This window comes from Cnephaeus nilssonii, assembly GCF_951640355.1.
Source record: "Cnephaeus nilssonii genome assembly, chromosome: 8".
Taxonomy (NCBI): Eukaryota; Metazoa; Chordata; class Mammalia; order Chiroptera; family Vespertilionidae; genus Cnephaeus; species Cnephaeus nilssonii.
Window position 1 is genome coordinate 37,603,871 of NC_137079.1, and position 21,309 is coordinate 37,625,179.

Sequence of the window (21,309 nt, forward strand, 5' to 3'; positions counted from 1 at the left end):
GGGCAGTTAGGGGTGACCAGGCCGGCAGAGGAGGGAAGTTGGGGCAAACAGGCTGGCAGCGGAGTGGTTAGGGGGTGACCAGGCTGGCAGGCAGAAGCGGTTAGGGGCAATCAGGAAGGCAGGCAGGCAAGCAGTTTGAAGCCAGCAGTCCTGGATTGTGAGAGGGATGTCCGACTGCCCGTTTAGGCTCGATCCTGGTGGGGACATCGGACATCCCTTGAGGGGTCCCAGATTGGAGATGGTACAGGCTGGGCTGAGGGACAACCCCCCTCCGTGCACGAATTTCGTGCACTGGGCCTCTAGTTATATATATTTACTAGTGGCCCGGTGCACAAAACTTGTGCACATTAAAAGAGAATTAATTAGAAGAAATATTTTAATATCGCTATTTGCCCTTTCTCTATAATAGAAGTGTCAGAGATAAAAGAAAATTAGTAAAATGTATATGAAAATCTTTCTCCTATCAGAGTTTGGGGCGCGCTGTGGGACCCAGAGTCAAGTCCCTGCCCACCCGCACCTTGAAATCATGCGAGACCCAGACCCAGCTGGCCCTACCCCCATTGGGCGAGACCCAGACCTGGCCAGCCCTTCCCGCATTGGGCGAGATCTAGACCTGGCTGGCCCCACCCCTGTCAAGCCCCACAAGGCAGGGGGTGCAGCCTCAGGTCCCCTGGCCTGGCGCTGGGTGGAGGGGGCGCAGCCTCAGGTCCCCCGTCAAGTCCCTCTGGGCGGGGGGTGCAGCCTCAAGTCCCCTGGCGCACCCTCAGGTCATCCAGCCCAGCGCCAGGGTGGGGGGCACGGCCTCAGGTCCCCCAGCCCGGCACTGGGACAGGGGGCATGCCTTGAGGTCCCCATCAAGCCCTGCCAGGCAGGGAGCATGGCCTGAGGTCAACCGTCAAGCCCCACTGGGTGAGGTGCTCGGCCTGAGGTCCCCGGGCCTGGCGCTGGGGCGGGGGACACAACCTGAGGTCCCCAGTCAAGCCCTGCTGGGCAGGGGGCGCAGCCTCAGGTCCCCCGCCTTGGCCCAGCTCCACGCAGCCTCAGGTCCCTGCTGATCGCTGGTTATGGGAACCCTGCCTCCGCTGTGGGCATAGCCATGTTGTGTTACGGGAACCCTGCATCCGCTGTGGGCGCAGCTATCTTGTGACAGTGTGATGGTTAATTTGCATATTACCTTTTTATTATATAAGATATACACAGAGAGTGTTGTGTATTTTTATACATATGTATATATCACTGTAGTTCCATCAGAATGTCCACAGGATTCTATGTTCTCATGTTGATAAAATAGTATTTATTCTTTCACAAAGTTCTCATATGATGGGCAATACGGTTTCCACTTTGTGAATTTCTCTGGAATTGTTCCTCCTAGTCCTTCTGGTCCTATTTGTCTCTATCCCTTTTTGCTCTATTTATTATAAAAAGAGACAAAGGAGGTGGCTATATTTCACTCAGAAAAATAATGTTAAAATGCCAAGAAATATTAATGGGATTTGAAGAGATGTAGAAGAAACCATATTTTGGGATACTGTTTTTGCTTAAATTTGTTAGCAGGCACAAATTACCCTCCATTTTTCTGTAGGGGGATTATTTAATCACAATAATTGAGATTTTTATTTCTAGGGCAGTTTAATGTGTTTTGTGAAGGCTTCACATTGACTCATTATTATTAACCTCAGGGAGCAAAGAAATGTAGAAAACTGATACATAAAAGGAAAAAGCTCTTTAGAGGCTAAGAGACTTAAACAGAAAATATCAGTTATTTCAAAACTAAGGTGTTTAATATAAACAACCTTGGGAGATTCATAAACAAAGAAGCCTGACACTTAACAAGACTGACTTGGGCTTTAAATATGAAAAGGGTAAAATTAACGTGTTTAAACACCCCTCAGGTTCAAGTCTGTCTTTAAGTTCTTTATGTGAACTTTCCCTTTTTAAAGTGAATTCGTTATGTTGATACATAACTGGACAACCCTCCATAATCATGACCGTGAAAGCCTCAAGGCTAATTATACAGCTTCTGTACATGCCATTGATCTTCTGAGATCTTTCCCCACTTTTCTACTCAGACCCAACTCCCTCAACCATGCCCTGCCCAGAGCAGTATAAGGACCTCCACCTCTGCTCTTAAAGCAGTTGAGAGCATTTGTATGTATAGTCATCTACAAGGATTGATTTTGCTTGTCTGTCTTTTGTACTAGAGCATGAAGTGCCTGAAGGCAAAGGCTATACCCTACTCACTTTTGCGTCCATCATCATGAGCACAGTTGGTACACACGGTGTTCAATATTTGTACCGAGGAAACACAATAAGGGAAGGCATGACTTACCCTTTCCAATTCAGTTTTCCTTTAAAAAATTCCCATGGTTGTCTTTGAAATGTTTACACGTTACATAGTACCAAGATTCCCATGTCACTTTAGTAAGCGCTAACAATGTGAATAGCTCCTTTTTCTTGTTGAATTCCTATGTTGGAAAGGAGACTGATGGGATAAAGGGCCTCTCTCCGGCAGTCTGCAATCCCAGTGGGAAGTAGACAAACAAGGGAATTGTGTAGATAGCTTAAGACAGAAACAAATTTCCCTCAGATATTCAGACAGTGGAGTCTGAGTGCATTCAAGCTGTGTGGGAGATGTAGATTAAACATTATTTGTTTAGTTTAGATTGAATAGAGAGCACAAATGGCTAATTCAAAAATAAACCTACTTTGTGAAATATAATAAATGCCCAGGTTTCTTACTGTAATTTATTTTCTTATCAAATAATCTCCAAGTCTGATTTCATTTCTGTTATACAACTGAAGCATTTGCTTGTGTCACCCAGATAATTGTCTTCAGGTTCCCTTTCCTGATGAGTTTCAGGGGATTAGGTTCACGCTCTATCACTAAATGATAACAAACCAATTGGTTAATTGGTGAAGGAATAAGGGGAGAACGCTGCAACCAATATTTCAGGAGGGAAAAAAAAAAGCAGTACAACAATTTATGTGAAAATAATGGCTGTGAGACTGGTCTGGTCTTCATGATATTATCGGAAGCCTCTAATAGCAGGGATTCAGGAGTCTCTTTGGCCCTCCGAAGGTGTTGAGGCTCTAGTCTGCATCCACAATGGCACAAAGGAAGAGCCCAGGGAGCTGGAACCTGAAGGGCTTCCTTTAGTGCAGACCATTAAAGACTGCAATGAAAATGCACGTCTTATTCTGAGAAGCTAGCCTCCAGGCGCGCCAGAGTCTCATATCTCTCTGGTGGACCATCTAGTTGATGGTAGAGTTGATGCAGACTTGGAATCGCTAGGCATGTAAAGACGGACACCCTGAAGGAGAAGAAAAATGGATGAAATCTATGTTGAAAATAAATTTTGCCTGAAAAAAAAAATACACAAAAACAAACCTTTATCCTGAAGATCAATCTGCTCATTACCCATAATGGCAAAGAAAGCTCTTCTATCATGTGAATGAGCCATAGAACATTTTAATGAATTACCCATTTCACATTTATATCCTAGTTAACTGAAGTAAAGTAACTTCAGTCACTTTACTATTTTTCTATATAAAACATTTAGTTAATTATAAGACATTTATCCTATGCCATTAGCCATTCAATCACTTAAAAATATACAGACTATAATTACATAATTATTCGTTGCTAAAATGTGAATGCTTAGTTTTTAAAATGTTAAAGTCGATCCAAAAAGGAAGGTATGCAACAGAAATGTATTTGTTGTATTTCAATTAGCACCATCAAAGTAAAATAATTTGTAGTCATGTTATACAAACATCACTTTCTCTATTAATGTGAAAGAAATATGCAACTTTCTTCATTAAATTTTTTCATAAAAAGTTCAAAATATTTTAAAATCTATAGACAGGTGATTAGCCCACTGAATATCACTTTAAAAATAAAGTATAGAGGAAGAAAAAAAAAGTGTGAAACTATATTTAAACAGGGAAATAAATATTAGGTTGCCAGTTTGACTATTTGAATAAATCTAGTAAATCAGCTCTTCAGACAAAATTGAACCAGAAAATTATCTAGACTCAATTCTAAAGCAAATTTTGTTCTAAATAAGATCAGATCTTAAGGATTCTGTTAACTTATATCCTCTACTTTGAATCTTAGCTACAGACTTTATATATATTTTTTCAATTTTAAAAAAAAAATATTTTTATTGATTCAGAGAGGAAGGGAGAAGGAGAGAGAGATAGAGACATCAGATGAGGGAGAATCATGGATTGGCCGCCTCCTGCACACCCCCTACTGGGGATCGAGCCCACAACCAGCCATATGCCCTTGACCAGAATTGAACCCGGGACCCTTAGGGTCTGAAAGCTGACGCTTTACCCACCAAGTCAAACCAGCTAGGGCACCTTTATATTTTTTATTTAAAAAGAGTACATATGAAAAGGAAAAGTAACATTCTTTTATTTATAGACTAGAGGTCCGGTGCATGAAAATTCATGCACTGGAGGGGGGGTCCCTCAGGCTGGCCTGCCACCTCTCACAGTCCAGGAGCCCTCATGGGTGGGAGGCGACCCAACGATCAGGGGAAGGCGATGCCCCATCACACCTCTGCTGCTGCCACTGCCAGCAGCGCAAGCCTAGGCCAGCCCTGGTTACCTGAGCCTCAGGTGGCCCTGAGTGGCTGGGCAGCTGCCATCCGAGGCTTGCCTATGCCTTGGACCAGCCTTGGGCGGCTGGGTAGTGGCCATCTGAGGCTTGCCTGTGCCTCTGGCTGGCCCTGGGTGGCTGGGGGGCTCAGGGGACTGGGCACTGCCATTTTGTGGTTGTGGGCGCCTCCATCTTTCAGGGCGGGGCAGCAATTAGCATATTCCCTCCTTATTGGCTGTGGGCGCCGCCATATTTGTGACGACGTGAGGGTCAATTAGCATATTCCCTCTTTATTAGATTGGATATCCCCACTATATCAATTATTTATTTATTTATTTATTTATTAAATATATTTTATTGATTTTTTACAGAGAGGAATGGAGAGGGAGAGGGATAGAGAGTTAGAAACAACAATGAGAGAGAAACATCCATTCAGCTGCCTCCTACACACTCCATACTGGGGATGTGCCCACAACCAAGGTACATGCCCTTGACCGAATCGAACCTGGGAACCTTCAGTCTGCAGGCCAACGCTCTATCCACTGAGTCAAACTGCTTAGGGCTCTATCAATTATTTAGTTTATATGTTCAATATACAAACTAAGTAACATTCAGAAAAGCTTGTATATACAATGCATTACTATGAGGTTCAAATGAGATAACTTTAATGAACACACTGTAAACGTAATGCTAAGGAAATTGAGCCTAAGAATTTTTTTTTTCCAGTGGGAGACCAGGGGTGGGAATAGGATGCTATAAAAGATTAGAGCAGCTGATTCAGTTGTCTGAAAGGAACCAGATTCCTGAATGTAAATCTGGTTTGTGTTGAAGATTTTTTCCTTAGTGCTTCTTTCATCCTTTCCTATAACTGTTTCAATTTTCCTTTTTTTTTTTTACTTTCAAATCATTTCATGATACAGAAATAGCTTGTTCCTGACTTTTCTCTACACCAGAGGGTTTAAACTTTGGCCTGTATCAGTGTCACCAGGAGACTTTAAATTTTATTTTATTTTATTAAATACACAACATGAGATCTACTCTCAACAAATTTTAAGTGTATGATGCAATATGTTGTTGATTATACAAACAATGTTGTACAGCAGACCTCTAGAGCTTATTCATTTTGCTTAACTGAAAGTTTACTGGTATGCCTGTTGATTAGTAATTCTCCATTTCTTCCTCTTCCAGCCCCTGGAAACCATCATTCTATTCTTTGCTTGTATGACTTTGAGTACTTTAGAGACTCATGGAAGTGGAATCCTGTAGTATTTCTCTTTCTGTGACTGGCTTATTTCACTTAGTGTAATGTCCTCAAGGTTCATCCATGCTGTTGCACACTGCAAAATTTCCTTCTTCTTCTTATTTTTTAATCATCATTATTATATCTTTATTTTTACTTTTTTGTTTTTTAAAGTCTTTATTGTTGAAAATATTATATATGTCCCTTTTTCTTCCATTAAATTTCCTTCTTTTTAAAAATATTTTTTATTGATTTCAGAAAGGAAGGGAGAGTGAGAAAGAGATAGAAACATCTATACTAATAAAAGGGTAATATGCTAATTAGGCCAGACATCTTCCAGGCGACCTTCCGGACATCCTTCTGGACAAAGTCACGGTGGCAGGGCCGAGGCAGAGGCAGTTAGGGTGATCAGGCCGGCAGGGGAGCACTTAGGGGCATCAGGACGGCAGGCAGAGGTGGTTAGGGGCGATCAGGCAGGCAGGCAGGTGAGCAGTGAGGAGCCAGTGGTCCTGGATGCAAGAGGGATGTCCGATGGGATCGGGCCTAAACCGGCAGTCGGACATCCCCCAACAGGTCCCGGATTGGAGAGGGTGCAGGCCAGGCTGAGGACCTCCTCCCCCTATCCACGAATTTCGTGCACTAGGCCTCTAGTTAATGATAAGAGAGAATCATTGATCAGCTGCCTCCTGCATGCCCTCCACTGGGGGATTGAGCCCGCAACCTGGACATGTGCCCTGACTGAGAATTGAACCATGACCTCCTGGTTCATAGGTCGATGCTCAATCACTGAGCCACACTGGACGGGCTAAATTTCCTTCTTTTTAAAGACTAAATACTATTCCATTGTATGTATATACCATGTTTTCTTTATCCATTAATCTGTCCATGGAAATGTAGGTTGTTTCTACATCTTGGCTATTATGGATAATACTGCAATGTACATGGGAGAGCAAATGTCTTTTTGATTTAATTTAAAAAAAAAATAAAACCCAGAAGTGGAATTACTGGATCAATTGGTAGTTGTACTTTTGAGTGACCTCAGAGTATTTTCCTCAGTGGCTGTATAAACACAGAACCAGCTCTAACTGGCCCTATCCTGTTTCTAACAAGATACTGAGTTGCTTTTCAGAGACAACAGACCACATCCGCAAGTCACCTAAGTGAAGCAGGAGCACAGGAGAGAATTTTCACCTTCACTTACACCTGAAACCAAAGTCTCCCTCTAACACACACACAATCATGGAATGAAAGGACCAGGTACATGCATGACCAGAGCTTGAACACCAGAATCTTTTCAGAAATGAAGGTCCCTTGTCCAGGAAGATCCAGTGTTGAAGCCATTTACCCTATCTTGCCATAAATGGTCAAATTCCAAAGTCCTCCAGTTGAAACCTGTCTGGCTAGTGTTTCCATATACCAGCCCATCCTCCCCTAACCCTTTAAATCCTACCCCAAACCCTCACTGGGGGAGACAGATTTGAGCCTTGCCTCCCATAACCTTGCTGGTTGACTCTTTTCTCAAAAGCCGATTCTGTCGTATTGGTTTTTACGTGCATCCTTACGGGCAGTGACTCCTTGCTTGGTAACAGTTGCACCACAATCAGTGTTCAAGGGTTCCAATTTCTCCACATCCCCACCAACACTCATTGTCTTTACCAGAAAATTCTTGTTAAAGTGCAGATTGCTAGGCTCAATCCCCTGGAATTTCTCATTCAATAAATAGGTCTGGGAGGGATTCAAGAAGCTGAATCCCTAGCAAGGACCCAGGTGATGCCAATGCTGTTGGTCTGAGGACCACATTTTTAAGAACTACTCTATACCCTATCACTAGCAGAAGGACAGAAGATAGTGAGCGGTTAGAGCTGATCATTTCTAATTGTCACTGGCAAGCTTTGGCTTCAGTGGTTCTTTGCCAAGACTCTTTTGACATAAGGAATAGCTTTTATTTTCCTGGCAAGTGAAACCATTTCACTTATTAATTCCTTGCCTGAATAGGCCCATTTATTTCTCTTTCCTATTCTCAGTGATGTTAACAATTTTAGCAATTTAATATTGATAATGGCTTTAGCTTGTTCTTGGTTAATTGAGGGCACTCAACTTTTGCAATCATAGTTAATAACAGAGGAGGCACACTTGGCTTACACAAAGACAGGACGTCCTAATGTACTTTAGATAAAGAATAGGTTTGTTATTCAGTGTTTGTTTTTAATCCAGAAATGAATGTGCTATCCCAAAGGCAAAAACGTGAAAATGAAGAGGCAGGTGAGACCTAAAGCCTTTATATTTGAAATGTTTTTCAGTGTGGCTTATGGACTATTTGCCTCATAGTAAATAGGGATACTTGCTCAAAATGCACTTTCCTAGGCCCCACTCCAGAAGTGAGGGTGCTGGAAGGAATATTAGTTGCTTTAGGGGGACTCAGAGAAACTGTCCTGCAGGGTTCTGGGCAGAGTGAGGTCAGCAAAATAGCAGCATAATAGCTTCTATCACCTTCCCTCCAAATGAACCTAAACCAACACACCACTATCCCCCAAATTACATTAGGGTCCATTGAGCCTGCAACCCAGGCATGTGCCCTTGACGGGAATTGAACCTGGGACCTTTCAGTTCACAGGCTGATGCTTTTATCCACTGAGCCAAACTGGCTAGGGTAGCTACCTTCCCTTGTTTTTGTTGTAGTTGAGGACCTGGGGTACAGAATGATTGGGGTGCTCATTCAGGTCCCACATCTAATTAATGACAGAGAGAGAACTAAATCGCAGACATCTCTATGCTCCGTAACATTTCTCTGTTGTTTCACAGATTGAATACAGAGCAGAACCTTAGCTGGTTTTGTTTTAGTGCCTAGTTATACACTTTTAAGTAAGGTGTTTTTTTTTTTTGTTGTTGTCATTAAGTCGTTAACAATTGTTTTGCTAATCTATTACCTCGTCTTGTTTTCTAGCCACATCAGACTGCTCACTTTTAGTCCCTGAGTAAAACATGTGTTTTTAGACCCCTATACCTTTGCTTATGTTGTTCCTGCTGCCTAGAATGTCCTTCCTTTCTCCCACTCAGTCTTCAAATCCCTAACCCAATTTATTACTTACCCTTTCCTCTGAGTTTCTGAAGCATTCTAAATATAACTTACATAATTGTATGAGGGATACTGTCTCCTCTCATAGCCAACTAACTGATAATAATTGCTAATACCAGTAAGTTCAGGCCTCAAAGCAGACAGATATATAAACGATACCAGATCCTTACTTGAAATCTTTCTTATGTAGAACCAGGACCACCAAATGTACCCAAAGATTTTCCTTTTGTATTGACATATAATATAATTTACCCATGGGACCCTTCCAGTTCCATGGGCACAGTATTTTATACTGAATTCTGTCCAACTAAAATCTCCTGTTTAGTTCTGATTTCTGGGCTCAGAAGAATTCCTTTCTTATGTTAGTGACAAAATGAATGACTTTCTGTTTTCTGTGAAATACTGCCTTTAATGTATAGGTCATCTTTCTGCCCACACTGCAGCCCACATAGTATAACAAGATCTTGCCAATTTAATAACCACAGCACACAGCAAGAACCACACATGCAAGGGGCTGGTTATAATCTGTCCTCCCACCCAAAGTAGGCACTCAGTAAATATTGGTTGAATAAATACATCAGGAAATGAAGGATACTCTATGGTTTCACTTAACAATGAAAAGCAAACATATTTTACTCTAGGCAGCAAGGCCCACTCAATGTTGTTTTAAGGCCTTAGTTGAGGTAAAAGGTTTGTCTTTCTCAAATGAGGTATAAAACTAACAGTATTTATTTATAATAGCAATTAACTATTGAATGTGCTTCTAATCAACTGCTTGGTCTCTAGTCATGGCCTACGTTAACCCAGGCTGCATATATTCCTTATCATAATCTTACACTTAAATTTCCCTATTTTGTATATTAACTTAATATGTTCTATATTTCCTTTTTCTTGCATTTAATTGAATGTAGCCATAGGCATATTGTGTATTTTTATGTTGAAGGAAATGGTGAACTGGAATCTCGGGCCCACTCCACCTTTAGTAATGAGATTTTTTTTTGTGATCCTCTGAATTATGTAAAGTTTTCATTGATCACATATCCTAATGAGCCTCCTAGGAATATTAATTAATGATTATAAAAGGTAGGTATTTGCATTATAAAAGATAGGTAGCTATCTGGAATAGAGTGAACATTTCAACCATGCCGATGTGAAGCATATAATCCATAAAATCATTTTCTGCTGTAATATTAATGCTCCCAAGCAAACTTTACTGACATTAATTAAGCAATTTATGGCATTATTTTTAAATATCCATTTTCAAGGCTGAGACAACTCTCTGTTCAACCATTGCCTCACCTATCCAAATATTTATTCAACTCCTATAACTAACAAAGAGCTGAGCTTGATGAGAATATAGCAACAACAACAAAAAACCGAGGCTTTCCCATGTACCTGCATACACTATACTAAGTATTTTACATACACTTTTATTTACTCTTTATAAAAGAATTGTATATTTAAATTCTGCACAACCCACTTGAGAAATTAAACAGTTTATGATCTATATGCTATTTGTAAACTCGTTTAAAAGAAAGTCACGTATTTGACTTCCATTTCAAAAGCATCAACACATTCCTGAGGACCTAGTATGATGAGGTAGGAAAGAAGTATGTATATCATTTTATGAGCATAAAGGTGTTATATAATGCAGTTAATTAAGTCACACAAATACAAACATACAAACATTACAGGTCACCTTATTAATGCTACATGTATGATTAGTGGAAGAATTCAAAAGAAGGAAATATGCATATAGAATTAGGTAATTTGCTTGGCTGTCCTCACTGATTTGAACTGAGTCCACAGTGTGGTGCTTAAATCATAAAGCTATAACCTAGTCAAGGCCTTGCTTCAGCAATACAAGTAAAACACACACTTTTACTTCTAATCTCAAAAGCATACTTTTCATCCTGCCAGGCTTGCTTTAGCATTCAAACAGAAACCGAAGAGCAGAAAGAGTCCAGGTGGCAAGTGTTTACTTCTAGCGACAGGGAGGAAAAAGCAACAAGAAAAGAATTTCATTTCCCTGCATAAACACTGAGCAGCTGCTCTTTGCGGTAAGAGCATTGACTTCTGTGGACCATTATATGCAGTGTGCATTATGCTCAAGGCTGACATTCTGATTTATTATTTGTGTGTGTGTGTGTGTGTGTGTGTGTGTGTGTGTGTGTGAATGTGTGTTGTGTGTTTCTCATGACAGCCTCCTTGCTGAATGACTCACCCATGGAGTTGTCATGGGGAAAAGATGGAAAGATGAATCAGATAAACCAGCTCCTTTAAGAACCTGTATTCCCACCCACAAATATACCAGTTATGATGATTCTCCTTTCTCAAAGTTTTTCCTTCTTACCAGGAATCCACCCTACTCTGCTGCAGCACATAGTATCAAGGTCAAGGTAGAGTTTTGAAGAGAATTTTTGAGCCTGGACAGTCCATGTTTTCCTGGGAGATAAGGGGATGTTATTGACAGAGGGAAAGAATGGAATGAAAAAAATGGCTCCCTGTCCCTATGATTAGACAGGTTCAAATTTCACAATCAAGCAAAGGGTTGAAAACTAGTCTGTCCTGAAATTATTGTTGCTAAATAAGCAAAAAATTTTTCTTGGTTTTTATATTCTTTTGCTTCATAGTTATTTGATGTATTATGCTAAATGAAAATGTTTCCTCGAATCTTAATATATAATAAAGTTGCTGGTTAATAAATTATTATTTTCTTCATTTAGCATTTAAAAAATTATATTATTACATTATCTGGCAGAAATCAGTGAAACCTTATCAGGCGTCCTCAAACTACGGCCCCCGGGCCACATGCGAGTGTTTTTGCCGTTTTGTTTTTTTACTTCAAAATAAGATATGTGCAGTGTGCATAGGAATTTGTTCATAGTTTTTTTTAAACTATAGTCCGGCCCTCCAATGGTCTGAGGGACAGTGAACTGGCCCTCTGCTTAAAAAGTTTGAGGACTCCTGAGTTAGATAATAAAATGTAAGTAGGTTTTATTTTGTATAAGTTTAATCTTATAACAAATGATAACATAAGAATGTGATTTATTCTTATAAACTAGTCTCAAACTCAAGCTGTTGTTGAAGATATATATTATATTATATATCACATGATAATAATAAATATACATATATTTAAAGATCTGAGTAGGTTCTAGAAACTCCTACATTGTTAACTTGAAGTCTATGAACCACCTGCCCAATTTTGTGTATGTATTTTTATGAAAATTAGATCCAGAGTTTTCATCATCTCCCTCAAAGGATCTGTGATTCAAAAAATATTATGAATCACTATATTAAATAAAAAAACTTATGTAGTTTATGTATTGACAAATAGTATTTAAATGCCTTGAGACTTACTAAATGATGCTTACAGGAATTATCTTAATTAAGAAAAACATGTTTTCCTGTTAATAAAGCAAAAGTGTCTTTCTTCAAAATCTATGTTGTAATGAACTTATACAATGAAAAATATTGTTGGACATTTTCATCCTTTTTCTTCTTGCAGTTATAATACCTCTGTGTATTCATGATGTATACTGAAATATTATAGTTCAGAAATTGGAGTTTTATGGTTCGATAGTTAATATAAAATAGACTGGGTTTGCATCCATACATTTCATAATTTTTAAAATGAAACTCTCTTTAAAAATGTTTTTAGTGATTTTGTGATTTTGTTTTTAAAGAGAGAGGAAGGGAGAGAGATAGAAACATCTATGAGAGAGAAACATCAATTGGCTGCTTCTTACACACTCCCTACTGGGAATCAGCCCCAAAACTCAGGCATGTGCCCTGAGCAGAATTGAACTGGTGACCTCTTGGTTCATGGGACAATGCCACACAAGCCAGGCACATTTTATAATTTTGAATTCACAATTTCATATTTGATTACTTGTTATTTACTTGTATTAGTGATAGGTTGCTGAAAAAATTGTCAGAGTGTATATGCAACTTATCTGGTTCTGTCTGTCATTAACATTGCCAAGAATGTAAGAATGGCCATATTTTCCTCAAAATAAGTTTTGTCAACCTATAAACTATATTATTTATTTTAATAAAAACATCATTTCCAAGGTAGGTTTTTTTTTTTTAGTAGAATAGACATTTGTAGAAGAGACTGATAAAATTTGACATTTACAAATGGTCACAAGGAATCTAATGAGCAGAATGAATTAACCAACAAAATAAGACCCTAAACATGGAGGTATGGAACAGGCTGACATACCTCAATGTGGGGTTGGGGAAACGAAGAGATAAACTGAAGAATTTATATGCTTATAGGCATAGCTCATGGACACGGACAATAGGGTAGTGAAGATATGGGGGTGGGTAGGGGCTGGAAAGATGAGGGTAAGCGGTGGGGGGGGGGAGGAAGGGGAGGTATCTGTAATACTATCAACAATACAAAGTATATTTAAAAATGGGCATAAGGAAGTAAAATTTCTCCATTTCAAAATGTTGGGAGACTCAGACATTTAGTTGTTCAAGATTCAAGTTCCTAGTGTATTGCTGGACACTGTATACCTAGACTAGCGAAACGCTGAGGTATCATAGTCCAAATTACTCATTTTATACATAAAGAAACTGACACTATTCCAGATGGCTCTTAAGCAGCTAAAAGAATCAGAGGCAGCCTATTCTGGTTCTCTTTAACCCATTCTCATGCTCTAGTAGATTGGAAGACTTATACCCAGGTCCTTACATAACAAAGAAAAAATATCCAAATGTTCTGTGTGGAGGTGGCACTGCCTATGCAATCCTATATTTTCCAATCCTTTATCATAAAGCAGGGCACTCTCATTTCCCAGGCGTTCTTCCCCCTTTTGAGGGCCCTTCACCACAATAGGCTATGCTGGGCCAAGGTCAACATCTCCCTCTACCTCACCCAACTGTGACTCAAGTAAAACTGAAGTAGAATATTTTAAAGGCTTAAACTACTGTTGTTTATGAGTTGAGACTGCTGGGTATTAGAGTTCCCAAATTTAAGCTCAATGAAAGAAGATAAAAGCATATGCATACGTAATGAAAGATGTTAGGAAGATTATTTTGGAAAACACTTTGGTTCATTAAATTTGTACCTCACCTCTTTTCAAATTGAAACCTTAAGACAAATGTCTCATAAGATAAACTATAGTGTTAACACTGTGAGAAGGAAGGCAGCATCTCAGCTAGGAAACAGCAAGAGTTTTGGAGTTGTTCAGAAGTGGATTTCATCTATTTAGTGGTTGTTTTATCTTTTTCGAATTGCTTAATCTACTTGACTTAGTTTCTTCATCCGTTAAACAAGAAATTGTGTGGATGCGTCGCATTTATATCAAATGGCTCCTGTGAGTATCAAATTAGAAGTACTGTAGCTCATGGTAGGCATTCAATGGGTAGCCATTACAACTCATTCCATACATCCAAAAAGTCAGTTTTTCCTAGCATAAGGAAAAAAATATTTTGAAAACTTATTTATATATCATAAATCCAAATCAAAACTGGAAAGGCAAAGCACAGTACTGGACTGATACTTTAATAATATTTTAAAATATTAATAGTAATGTGTAGACTGTACATCATTAAAATATATCTTCCCAGCTTATTTAGGTTAACAGATTTTCTGTCTTGATTGGAATTGAAAAATATTAATAGCAGTAAAAAACTAATCATCTTTTTTTGGGGATAATGAATATGAATGTCATTGTATAATTTTTGAAATTTAGTGAGATGTAAACAAATGAAAATTTATACAAAATGAGGCATAAACAAAATGAGCCAGTAAATGAGAACATTTGCAGCAAATATCATTGTAATTTTTTAAAAACCTAGACACACTAAATATATGCCTGGAAAACAAAGGGAGTAACTTCTGGTGCCCTTAAAATCTACTAAAATGCTGTCAGTCAGCACTTACTAAATTGTGTTATGTTTATTTTCTAATAGGAAAACTCATAGCAAGTTCAATTAGTTCTGTGGCTAATGACAAGAAATAATTGGCCTTATTCTATCTGAATTTTGTCTAATCATGCCTAACTCATATTTTTGTGTTTTTTAAATTCATTTTTCTTAAAAATTCATGTTTTTTTTTTTAACAGGTAAGACAAAATCTATACGAATTATTGGAATTTGCTAAAAATATGAGCTCTGTTTTGTTGTTACTCAACCTTACTGCTCTTCTTTCTCTTCCCCCTCTCCTTTCCCTCTTTTTTCACTCCTCTTCCTCTTACTTCCCCTCCTATTTCTCCCTCTTTCCTATCTTTCTCTTCCCCTCCTTCTTCTGTTCCTCCTTCTCTTCATTGTTACTATCCTAATAATCTAATATTATTCAAGATAGGCTATTTCATGCAATTAAATATGTAGCTATAGTCTGTCTTTCTAAAATGCTGCAATCTTAGTTGATTCTAATGGCTCCTGTGAGTATCAAATTATTACAAGTTGGTAATGAGTAAACACTAGTTGATGACTCATAAGAATAAAGAGATAGAACCTTAACCTTGATTGAAAATGTCTGTTTTCTTTTTCAGTTGACATTTAACTACACTGCCTCAGCTAAACTAACAGAGGAATAAGTCTAAGGGTCGGCTTCACAGGAAAGTGGTCAGTGCACTGGACTTTGCACTCAGAGAGCCTTGTGCTTGGGATAAAATGCTCTGTAACTGCTATCTTGAGATTCTGAATAATTTTAACTTTGAATTTGTGTTCTGTACGTGAAGTCCAACGGGACAAAGGAGCCTGTATCCCATGTGGTTTTGCCTCCCTTACCACTTTCCCTCTTCCTGGTACAGTTTCTTGCCTACCTGGTGCCTGGGGCTCCTTGCCCTACATTGCTGCCACTCTTAGTCTAGGCAACAGCTGACTTGGTTGTATGATTGGGAGGAGGCCCCCATTCTGCCATCACCCACTACCTGGGTGGGGGCCTGGATGAGGGCACCTGGATGGGTGATGTCAGACACATGCTGGGTGCCTCAGAGTGCAGCCAGCAGCACCTGATGCTCTGGCCCATCTCCTTCCAGGTACCTCGCACCCCCAGTACAGGTCATGGGAGGAGGTGGCAATCCCTGAGAGTAGGTGATCCACTGTGGGTTGGGGCAGGTGGTCTGATGGGAAGGGAAGATTAATTCCCCAATCCAGTTGGGACACTTGAATTTTCACTGTGCACTGGACCTGGCCAACAATATAGCTAGCCTTCGTTTTAGTGTCATTATTAAATTAATGTAATATTTACTGAGTATTCTGGTTACACAGAGACATCTCTGTATTAACCATTAAGAAACTAAGAGTTTTTAAAAAAATTATGTTTCCAATGAATACTTAATGTCTAGCTAAGCATTAAGTAACATGCTGTTCAGTTAGATATTAATTCCTAATATTAAGAGACTACACTGGACGAATTAAAATTTTTAAATTTGACTAATTTCATTTCATATAAATTGTAAAGTGCTACTTGAATAGGACAAACAATTTTTTTGTGTGTGTGAGCTCAAAGTATCTGATATCTTTACAAAACATTGTTAAATTGAAAAATACATGGGAGAGATGAAACCAAGATGGCAGCATAGGTAAATGCCTGTACTTGTTGCCTCCCACAATCACATCAAAATTACAACTAAAATACAGAACCACTATCATCCAGAATCGAGGGAAAGCTGGCTGAGTGGAAGTACTACAACGAGAGGGGTGAAGAAGAAAGCACACTGAGACTGGTAGGAGGTGCGGAGGCACAGAACAGGCTGGTTCGGCACCCGGGTGTGCCTCTTTTTTAATCGGGAGGGAGATCACCTCTGAGGAGGCCGCCTGGAGGAGCACAGGGTCCCAGCCCCACACCAGACACCCAGCCCAGGGTCCCAGAGCTGGGGAAAGAAGTCTCTATGGCCGTAAGCACTACAGGCTGTAAAAACCAGTGAAGATTGGGGCTGAGTGACACACAGGCTGCTGGAGACCCAGCTGCTCCTCTTAAAAGGCCGGCACCATGAACTGAATTTACAAGCTCCCAATTGCTCTGAGCTCCAGTGCTGGGCGAGGCTCTGGGGGACCCAGACACATATGGAGAGAAACTGGACTGTCTGGCATTGGGGCAGGAACTCAGGGGCAGCTTTCTTCCAGACAGAGGTGCTCACAGAGGTCATTGTTCCTGCGTTGGGACCTCCCTGGTGCAGGGCTGACTGGCAGCCATTTCTGTTTGCTCTGCCCTGGAGATTCCCTGAGACGCCCTCCACCCCCACCCAATTTACAACCCCACCCAAGCTGTGCACAGTGGCTTTTGCATATGAATGGCTTATCTTTTCTCAGCCTAAAACCTGTCAAACAAGCTGCAGCTGGGTCAGGGAGCCTCAAAGCTATCAATAAAAGGACCAAGGCTGGCACCAGCACCAGCCTACCTTGCTTCACAGCTGGGCCTTGCATGGATACTTCCAAACCTGATACAAAGAAGAGGAATCTGCAGATCTCTCTGTAGCTCCTGCTGGGTGGCCCCAAGCAGTGGCTGACCTTGCACCTCCCTGGAGATCCAAGAGCCAGTGTACCCAGTGGTCAGTGTGAGACCATACCAGATTATAACTCTTCACATCCATAAGAGACACACTCAAGGGGCAGACTCAGTGAGCACCAAAGCCCCACTGAAGCAAGTCCTGCTCCATAAGGGTGTCTCCTGCACAGCAGCTCACCCATTGTATTTGCAGTTGGTCTCCACAGCCAATTGGCCTGGAGGTCAATTACTCCCAGTGATACCAACAGCAATCAAGGGTTAACTACAAGACTGTGCACACAGCCCACAAAGGGATGCACCTAGAGTGTCTACCTCGGGTGATTGGGGAGGCTGAGACACTGGGCCCTATAGGACACCAACCACACAAGGCCACTCAATCAACTCAAGGAGACTTAGCAGCTACCCAATACATAGAAACAAACACAGGAAAGCAGCCAAAATGCGGAGACAAAGAAACATGTCACAAATGAAAGAAGTGGAAGAAAGCAAAAGACTGGATATAAAGTTAAAAACCACAGTTATAAGGTTACTCAAGAATCTTCTAGAAACCTCTGAGGAACTTAGTGAGACCCTCAAGGATATGAAAAAGGACCAATCAGAAATTAAGCATACACTGACTGAAATAAAGGATAATATACAAGAATTCAACAGTAGACTAGAGGATCCTGAGAATCAAGTCAATGATTTGAAATATGAGGAAGCAAAAAACACCCAACCAAAAGAGCAAAAAGAAAAAAGAATAAAAAAATATGAAGATAGTGTAAGAAGCCTCTGGGACAACTTCAAGCGTACCAAGATCTGAATTATGGGGGTGCCAGAAGAAGAGAGAGAGCAAGATATTGAAAACCCATTTGAATAAATAATGACAGAAAACTTCCCCTACCTGGTGAAAGAAATAGACTTACAAGTCCAGGAAGCACAGAGAACCCCAAACAAGAGGAATCCAAAGAGGACCACACCAAGACATGTCATAATTAAAATGCCAAGGGCAAAAGACAAAAAGAATCTTAAAAGCAGCAAGAGAAAAACAATTTATTACCTACAAGGGAGTGCTCATACGACTGTCAGCTGATTTCTCAACAGAAATTATGCAGGCTGGAAGGGAGTTGCAAGAAATATTCAAAGTGATGAATAGCAAGAACCTACAACTAAGATTACTCTACCCATCAAAGCTATCATTTAGAATTGAAGGGCAGATAAAGAGCTTCACAGACAAGAAAAAGCTAAAGGAGTTCATCACCACCAAACCAGTATTATATGAAATGCTGAAGGGTATTCTTTAAGAAGAGGAAGAAGAAGAAAAAGGTAAAGATAAAAATTATGAACAACAAAGTGACAACAAATACATATCTATCAAGTGAATCTAAAAATCAAATGAATAAAAAAATCTGATGAACAGAATAAACTGGTGAATGGGATAGCATCAGGGGCATGGAAATGGAACAGACTGACGATTCTCAGAGGGAAGGGGATGTGTGGGAAGAGATTAAACAAAGTTCTTATATGCATGTATGCATTACCTATGGACACAGACAATAGGGTGGTGAGGGCCTCGGGTGGGATGGGAACCACGTGGAGGGGAGATATGGGGGGAATTATCTGTAGTAATTTATTATCTGTAGATATTATCTGTAGTAATTATTATCTGTAGAATTATTTGTAGATATTATCTGTAGTAATCTGTAGTAATTTATTATCTGTAGAATTATCTGTAGTAATTTATTATCTGTAGAATTATCTGTAGATATTATCTGTAGTAATCTCAACAGTAAAGGTTTTTTTTTAAAAAAAGGAAAAGAAAAATACAGGGGACCAAGGGACCTTAATTAAAGATGAGGAGACAAAATTAAAGAAAAGGAAGAACAAAGCTATTGGAAGTTGAGGAATGAATAAATGACATCAGCAAGATGGCATTACAGGATTTTCTAGTCTACAGATCCCCATAGAAGCAGGTAACCTGCTGGGTAGTAGGGCAGCACTGGGGGAGAAGCAGGTGGGAAGGTGGAGAGTGGCTGGAGTAATAGCACTACTAACAACCAGATATATTGAAGGCTTAGTATGTGTCTGCCACTAGATACATAACATGCATGAACCCATTTAATGCTCATCAGATCCCTGATGCCATTATTATTCTGATTTTATGGTAGAGGAAATGGAAGCTCAGGGAGGTTAAATGATGCATTCTCCACAGTGTGGAGGAGGCTGAACAGGAATCCAATCCAGGCAGTTGGTCTAGAGGCCATGCTCCTAATCATTACTCCAGAGATGAATTGTTCTTGGAATCTAGGTTTGGAGTTTCACATTAAATTCTAAGCCGCTCATGTGTAAATGGTGAAATTGCCAAGAGCAGCTTAGTAATAACAGGAACATTTTGGTTTTAGTCCACTTATTGACAGAAAATAGCTGGAGGATCCAGGGGAAATGTATGGAATGGAAATATCAAAGAATATTTGGCCTAATAGTAACTTATATTTGTACATAATATTTTGTATTTTTCAAAGTGTTTTCATGAGTATCATCACTTTTTTTTCTTTTCTTTCCCAAAATGACTTGGCAAGACAAGTATTATCATCCCCATTTTACACAGATGAGCAAATTAAAGCTTGGAGACATTAAGTGGTCTCCAAAGCCAAATAGCTTATAAAATTGGGATTCCAGTCTTCTGACTTCTTTTAACTAAGGATTATTAGAAAATTGTGAAGAATGAAATATTTTCTAATCTCAGTTGAAAGACCTAATTACAGATAGTTTTCTTCTCACTGAAATCACTTTCAAGTGGCTGCTGTGTCAAGTTTACTTTATTAATTGAAATTGTAATCAGCCAAAATAATTAAAAATCGAGGTATGTAATAAGGAAGCTCATAGATTTTAGACATGATTTAATCCAATTTATTAATCATAAAAGCCATCTGGAAATTAGTGCTCATTATTTTATTTCTTCCTTGGGCAGATATTGCTAGATTGATTTTAAACAATTGTCTCTCAGTAGATTTTGCTCTTGAGTCAACATTTAAAAGCACTATTGGAGAGTGGACTACGGCTTTGAAGTACAAAGAAGGAGTAAGGGGAAGTCAAAAAGACTGACTCATTTCTGAGAATTATACATGTTGAAGAGAGAGGCACAATTGAGTGTACTGCTCCTAACATTTACAGTGAATGCTGAAGGACAAGAATCATGGTGGTGTATATTATATTGGCCATGATGACCACTTTAATTTTTTCACTGGCTAGAGATCAGCTCTTTTTGCTCTTAATTTCTGCCAAGGTTATACTTTTGTAACCTACAAACTCTCAATAAGCATGTACAAAACAATATTCAGAGATTCAATATTGGTATTTGTTTTTTTGAAATATCTAGAAAATGGGATAGGATTAGGATAGATCAGTGGTTGGCAAACCGCGGCTCGAGAGCCACATGCGGCTTTAGAGCCGCGGTTTGCCGCTCTGTTGACTAATGAGTTTGCCGACCACTGTCATATACTACCCTTTACTTCTTTGCACACAATATGCCACAATTGCCTAATCCTCACAGCTTCCAACTACATGGTAACATTTACTCTAGTATAGAACTGAAGATGACAAGGTGGTGGGGTTAATACCATCTTTTTTCTCTGTCAACATGAAGCTGAACTAACACCCTAGAGTCATAAATTTAAAGAATGTTTAAATGGAATGGATCTTAGAGAGCTGATAAAGATAATTACTTAATTAACCAATTAATGTACTTCGGTTGGTGTGGAAAACAAGATAGATACAGCACTTTATCCACACAACTTAATGGGAAAGATACATAGTTTAAAAAGTAAGTACCTGTTTAGCATGTCTGACCCCTGGTTATCCAACCCTCTCATTATCCCATCCAGTGACCAGACAACTCTCAATGTATAGTGTTGTGGTTTGAGGCCTAAAGTTAAGGG